Raw genomic sequence first — 6,068 nt, 5'->3', positions numbered from 1 at the left:
TTGTGTTAGGGTTTTCTATATTAATCCCTTATCATATATGTAGTTTGCAAAAAACTTTTCCCCATTCTGTAGTTTGCAAAAAACTTTTCCCCATAACTTTGTTAATGGTTTCCTTTGCTGTTCAGAAGCTTTCTAGTTTGATGTAACCCCACATGTTTATGTTTGCTTCTGTTGACTTCATTTTTTTTGGTGTCAAATCCAAATAATCATTACCAAGACCAGTGTCAAGATCTTACCCCCTAAAACTCCTGGGAGTTTTATCATTTCACATCTTACATTCAACATTTAACGAATTTTGAGTTGATGTTTGTATATGATGTAAAACAACCATTCTTTTGCATATGGATGTTCAGTTTTCCCAGCACCATTTACTGGGGAGACTATCATTTCTCCATTATATATTCCTAACTCATTTGTCATTAATCTATTGACTGTATATGAGTGAGTTTATTTGGGCGGCTCTCTATTGTGTTTCATTTATCTATGAGTCTGTTTTTATGCTGATACCATACTCTTTTGAAGAATATGACTTTTAGTAAAGTTTGAAATCAGGAGGTGTGATTTCTCTAGTCTTGTTCTTTCTCAAGATTGATTTGGCTATTTGAAATCTTTTGTGTATCCATACAAATTTTAGGACTGTTTGTTCTACTTCTGTTTAAAATGCCATTGGAATTTTTATAGGGATTGCATTGAATGTGTACATTGCTTTGGGTAATATGGACATTTGCACAATATTAATTCTTGCATTTGATGAGAATGGATCTTTCCCTCTATTTGCATTTTCTTCAGTTTCTTTAATTAAAGTCTTCTAGCAGTCAGTGTATAGATTTTTAGCCTCCTTGGTTACATTTATTACTAGCATTTTATTCTTTTTGATGCAATTGTAATTTTCTTAATTTCACTCTCTGATCATTCATCATTGTTTAGAAATGCAACTTTTTTATATTGATTTGATATCATGCAACTCTACTGAATTCATTCACTAGTTCTAACACTTTCTGGTGGTATCTTTAGAATCTGTATATAATATCACATCATCTGAAAATAGCAACAATATTACTTATTCCTTACCAATTTGGATGTCTTTTTTTGCCTTGTCTGACTTCTGTAGCTCGGACTTCCATTATTAGGTTCAATAAAAGTGGTTACAGTGGATATACTTGTAGTGTCCTGAAATTTCAGGAGAAACTTCCAGTTTTTCACAATTGAATATCATGTTAGCAGTGGGTTTTTTATATGTGGCCTTTGTTACATTGAGGTACCTTCCCTCTAAGCACATTATGTTGAGAGTTTTTACCAGTAACATTTGTTGTATTTTGCTAAATGCTTTTTCTGCCTCTACTGACATGATCATATGAATTTGATACTTTCTCTTGTTAATGTGATGCATCACGCTAATTGATTTGAGGGTATTGAACTATCCTTGCATCACTGGAATAAATCATACCAGATCATGATGAATAATTTTTCTAATATACTGTTGAATTTGGTATTCTAATGCTTTGTTGAGGATTTTTGCATCTATTTTTCATCAAGGATATTGGTCTTTAATTTTATTTTCTTATAGTTTCCTTGTCTAGTTTTGGTATCATAATAATGCTGACCTTATAAAATTCATTTTTAAGTGTTTCCTCCTCCTCTGTTTATGAAATACTTGAAAAGGACTGATATTAGTTCTTTAAATGTTTGGTAGAATGTACCAGTGAAATCACCTAATTTATTCTTCTTTCTGTCCATATTTTCTATTTCTTCATGATTTAGTCTTGGTAGCATGTATGTTTCTAGGGATTTATCCATTTCTCTTAAGTTGTACAATTTATTGACATCCAGTTGTTCATAGTAATGTCTTCCTTTGTATTTGTGTGGGATGGCCAACACTTTTTAAAATAATGAGTAGATCTTGAATGTTTTTAGTTGCATTTTATGAATCTGTTAAACACAATCATTTTAGGATAGGAGTTAAGATAGTGGAGCAGCATGGAGATCCTGAGCTTGTTTTGTCCTTGAAATGCAGCTAGATCAGCACCAAACCATTTGAACAGCTAGGAAATTGATCTGAGGATTAAGGCAACAAACTACAGAACTCGGCAGGTATACAGTGCAGAGAGGTGAACCGTGGGAGAGAAAAGCCACAGAGGGTAGAGAGCCATTTTTGCAGAGAGAGGACAGAGAAAGGAAGAGAAGGGGGGGAGCGCAGCTCATTGGGATCATGCAAGAAAAGCACCCCCCCCTCCGAAAGTACCTGGAGAGAAAGAGTGAAAACACTGTCAAGGGAATGAACATGAAATCTGTTCCCCAAAACCATTGACAGGGAGAAAGCACAGGATTTCCATATCACCAGGGTTCTGTAAACAGTGGAGTGCAGAGTCTGAAGCTTCACTGCTCCATGTCTGGTGGTGCTCTGTTGAGAAAGTAGGGTGAATCCCCAGGAGCAGAAAGCGGGGTCTGAGGGGTCCATGTGGCACACAGGAGAAACAGTTCCCCTGCTTGGAGTGCCCTGGGTATAGGCCTTACAGCCTCCCCACAGGCAAAGGCCCCAGGGGACCCTGGAGAGCAGCCACGTATTGGGTCAAAGATGCCAGATTGCAGCAAAACCTGGTGCTGGCTGTGTGTTGTGACTTTCCATAATCTCCGAACCTCTGCCACTGTGTGACCACACAAACATTTTCTGGAGCGAGCCAGCACCTAGTCGTTGCTCAGCGAGACCCTCCCCCAGAGAGTTGGCATGGGTCCAAGCCACAGGGGTCTCTGAAGTATGGGGTTTTGAAACACAATCACGTCTGAGATAAAATTCTGGAGGGAGGTGCTGCCTGGCAGGCAGACAGCTTGGACTCAGGGTAGAGGCAGGGAGTGGATGGAGGCCTGAGACCAAGGGTGATTGATCACAGGTTGGTGAGGAGAGCATGAAGTTCCTGTGCCAGAGACTAGGGAGCTGGATGCAGCCATTTCCACCTCTCCCACACATATGCAGTGTGCGTGCACACTGATCCACCCCAGTAAGCTAAGCAGCGACACCCAGTGGAGAACATAGCCATTATGCCAAGCCCTGCAATACTGTGCCCTCCAAGCACATCCCCCAGAAGACCACAAGTCCCTCCACCTGCTTAGTGTATGGACTATAGAGGGCTTCATAGTTTCAGTTCTAGGGGAAACTGGATGTAACTGCATTCGGGTTTCATTCTGTTTCCTGTTTCATTCATTCTTTTTGTTTTCTTTGCTTCTGTTTTTACTTAATTGTTTTCTTTTTTCTTAGATACAGAAAGAAAAAAATATTTTTATCTTTTACTTTATTTTTATTCACTTTTAATTATATTTCACTTTATTATATAAATGTTTTTAATTTTTAAATTTTTTCTTATCTTTTTTTTCTTTCCTTTCCCTTTTTTCTCTATTCTATCAAGCTTCTTTCAAAAAGCAGACCAAAACACACTTAGGATGTAGCTTCCTTTATTTAATTTTTGTTCTGTTTTTAATTTTTTCTTCCTCCAAAATGAAAAAATGAAGAAATTCACCCCAAAAGAAAGAACAGGAAGAAATGACAGCCAGGGACTTAACACAGATGTAATATGATGTCTGAATTAGAATTTAGAGCCATGATAATAAGAATACTAGCTGGGGTTGAAAAAAAGCATAGAAGACACCAGAGAATCCCTTTCTGTGGAGATAAAACTAGAGAAGACCCTGAATAGTCAAAATAATGTTGAAAAAGAAAGCCAAAATTGGAGGCATCCCAATTCCAGACTTCAAGCTGTATTACAAAGCTGTAATCATCAAAACAGTATGGTACTGGCACAAAAACAGACACACAGATCAGTGGGACAGAATAGAAAACCCAGCAATGGACCCACAAACATATGGCCAACCAATCTTTGACAACACAGGAAAGAATATATAACAGAAGAAAGACAGTCTCTTCAGCAAATGGTGTTGGGAAAACTGGACCACTTTCTTACACCAGACACAAAAATAAACTCAAAATGGATGAAACACCTAAAGTAGGACAGGAAGCCATCAAAATCCTAGAGGAGAAAACAGGCCACAAACTCTTTGACCTTGGCCACAGCAACTTCTTATTTGACATGTCTCCAGACGCAAGGGAAACAAAAGCAAAAATGAACTGCTGGGACCTCATCAAGATAAAAAGCTTCTGCACAGCGAAGGAAACAATCAACAAAACTAAAAGGCAGTCGATAGAATGGGAGAAGATATTTGCAAATAACATATTAGATAAAGGGCTAGTATCCAAAATCTATAAAGAAGTTGTCAAACTCAACACCCAAATAAACCACAAACAATCCAGTGAAGAAATGGGCAGAAGACATGAATAGACACTTTTATAAAGAAGACATCCAGATAGCTAACAGACACATGAGAAGATGCTCAACATCATTCATCATCAGGGAAATACAGATCAAAGCCACAATGAAATACATCCTTTTATCTGTCGGAATGGATAAAATTAACAACTCAGGCAACAACAGATGTTTGCGAAGTTGTGGAGAAAGAACACCTTTGCACTGCTGGTAGGAATGCAAACTGGTGCAGCCACTCAGGAAAACAGTATGGAGTTTCCTCAAAAAACTAAAAACAGAACTGCCCTACGATCCAGCAATTGCACTACTAGGTATTTATCCAAGGGATACAGGTGTGCTGTTTCAAAGGGACACATGCACCCGCATGTTTAGAGCAGCACTATCAACAATAGCCAAAGTATGGAAAAAGCCCAAATGTCCACTGATGGATGAATGGATAAAGAAGATGTGGTATGTATGTATATATGTATGTACACATTATATACACATTTATGTGTGTGTGTATATATATATTTGTGTGTGTTTATATATATATATGCACATATATATAATGAAATATTATTTGGCAATCAAAAAGAATGAAATTTGCCATTTCCAACAACATGGGTGGAACTAGAGTGTATTATGCTAAGCAAAATAAGTCAGAGAAAGACAAATATCACATGATTTCACTCATGTGGTATTTAAGAAACAAAACAGATGAACACAGGGGAATGGAAGCAAAAATAAGAAAAACAGAGAGGGAGACAAACCATAAGAGACTCTTAAATACAGAGAACAAACTGAGTGTTGCTGGAAGGGTGTTGGGTAGGGGGTGGGCTAAATGGGCAATGGGCATTAAAAGGCACTGTTGGGCTGAGCACTGGGTGGTGTATGTAAGTAATGAATCACTAAATTCTATTCCTGAAATCATTATTACACCATACGTTAACTAACTTGGATTTAAATTAAAAAAGAAAACCATTTTGTTAAAGGGTAATGCGCATTGGGGTGCCTGGGTAGTTCAGTTGGTTGGACACCAGATTCTTGATTTTGGCTCAGGTCCTGATCTCACAGTGAGATCAGCCTGTGTGGAATTAGGATTGGGATTCTCTGTCTCTTTCTCCCTCTGCCCATGCCCTGCACACTCAGGCATACATACACATCAGCATGTGCTCTCTCTTTCTGTCTCTCTTTTTCTGTAAAAAAGCAAGTGTAATACAAATAAAAAATACAATGTAGAGCTCAACAAATGATCACAAACTGAATACCCATGTAATCACCCCTACGTGAAGAATGGATAGTTAGTATTGTCAGAAGCCTCCTTCTAGAGTCTATCCAACCTCTATTTCCTTGCCCCCTGTGAAAAACAATGAGGCTTCTACCTTGTGATATCATATATTAATTTTGTTTTTTAATCTTATATACATATTATAAGTATGCATTATTTTGTATCCAGCTTTGTTTGCTGATATTCTTTATGAGCAAGATGTATTATCCTTTTTACATATTGCTCAGTTAACTTTTATAAAGTTTTTTTTATATTTGTCATTTCTATTTGTTAATTCTATTTTGTTTAGAATTTTTGTGATTGAAATAGTTTTTCTTATAGTGTTTGTCACATTTCAGTGTCAAGTTTCCTTAGGCACTAGGGATTATCTTTTATTTATTTCCTATTCACTGAAAGAGTGGTAAACATCAGCATTAATTCTGTCTTAAATGTTTGGAAGAATTCATGAGTGAGACTTTAAGCCTAAAGTTTTCTTTATGGGAAGA

This window comes from Herpailurus yagouaroundi, unplaced genomic scaffold (assembly GCF_014898765.1).
Source record: "Herpailurus yagouaroundi ecotype Mexico unplaced genomic scaffold, PumYag 250, whole genome shotgun sequence".
In the NCBI taxonomy this organism is placed as follows: Eukaryota; Metazoa; Chordata; class Mammalia; order Carnivora; family Felidae; genus Herpailurus; species Herpailurus yagouaroundi.
Note: the sequence above shows the minus strand (reverse complement) of the source record.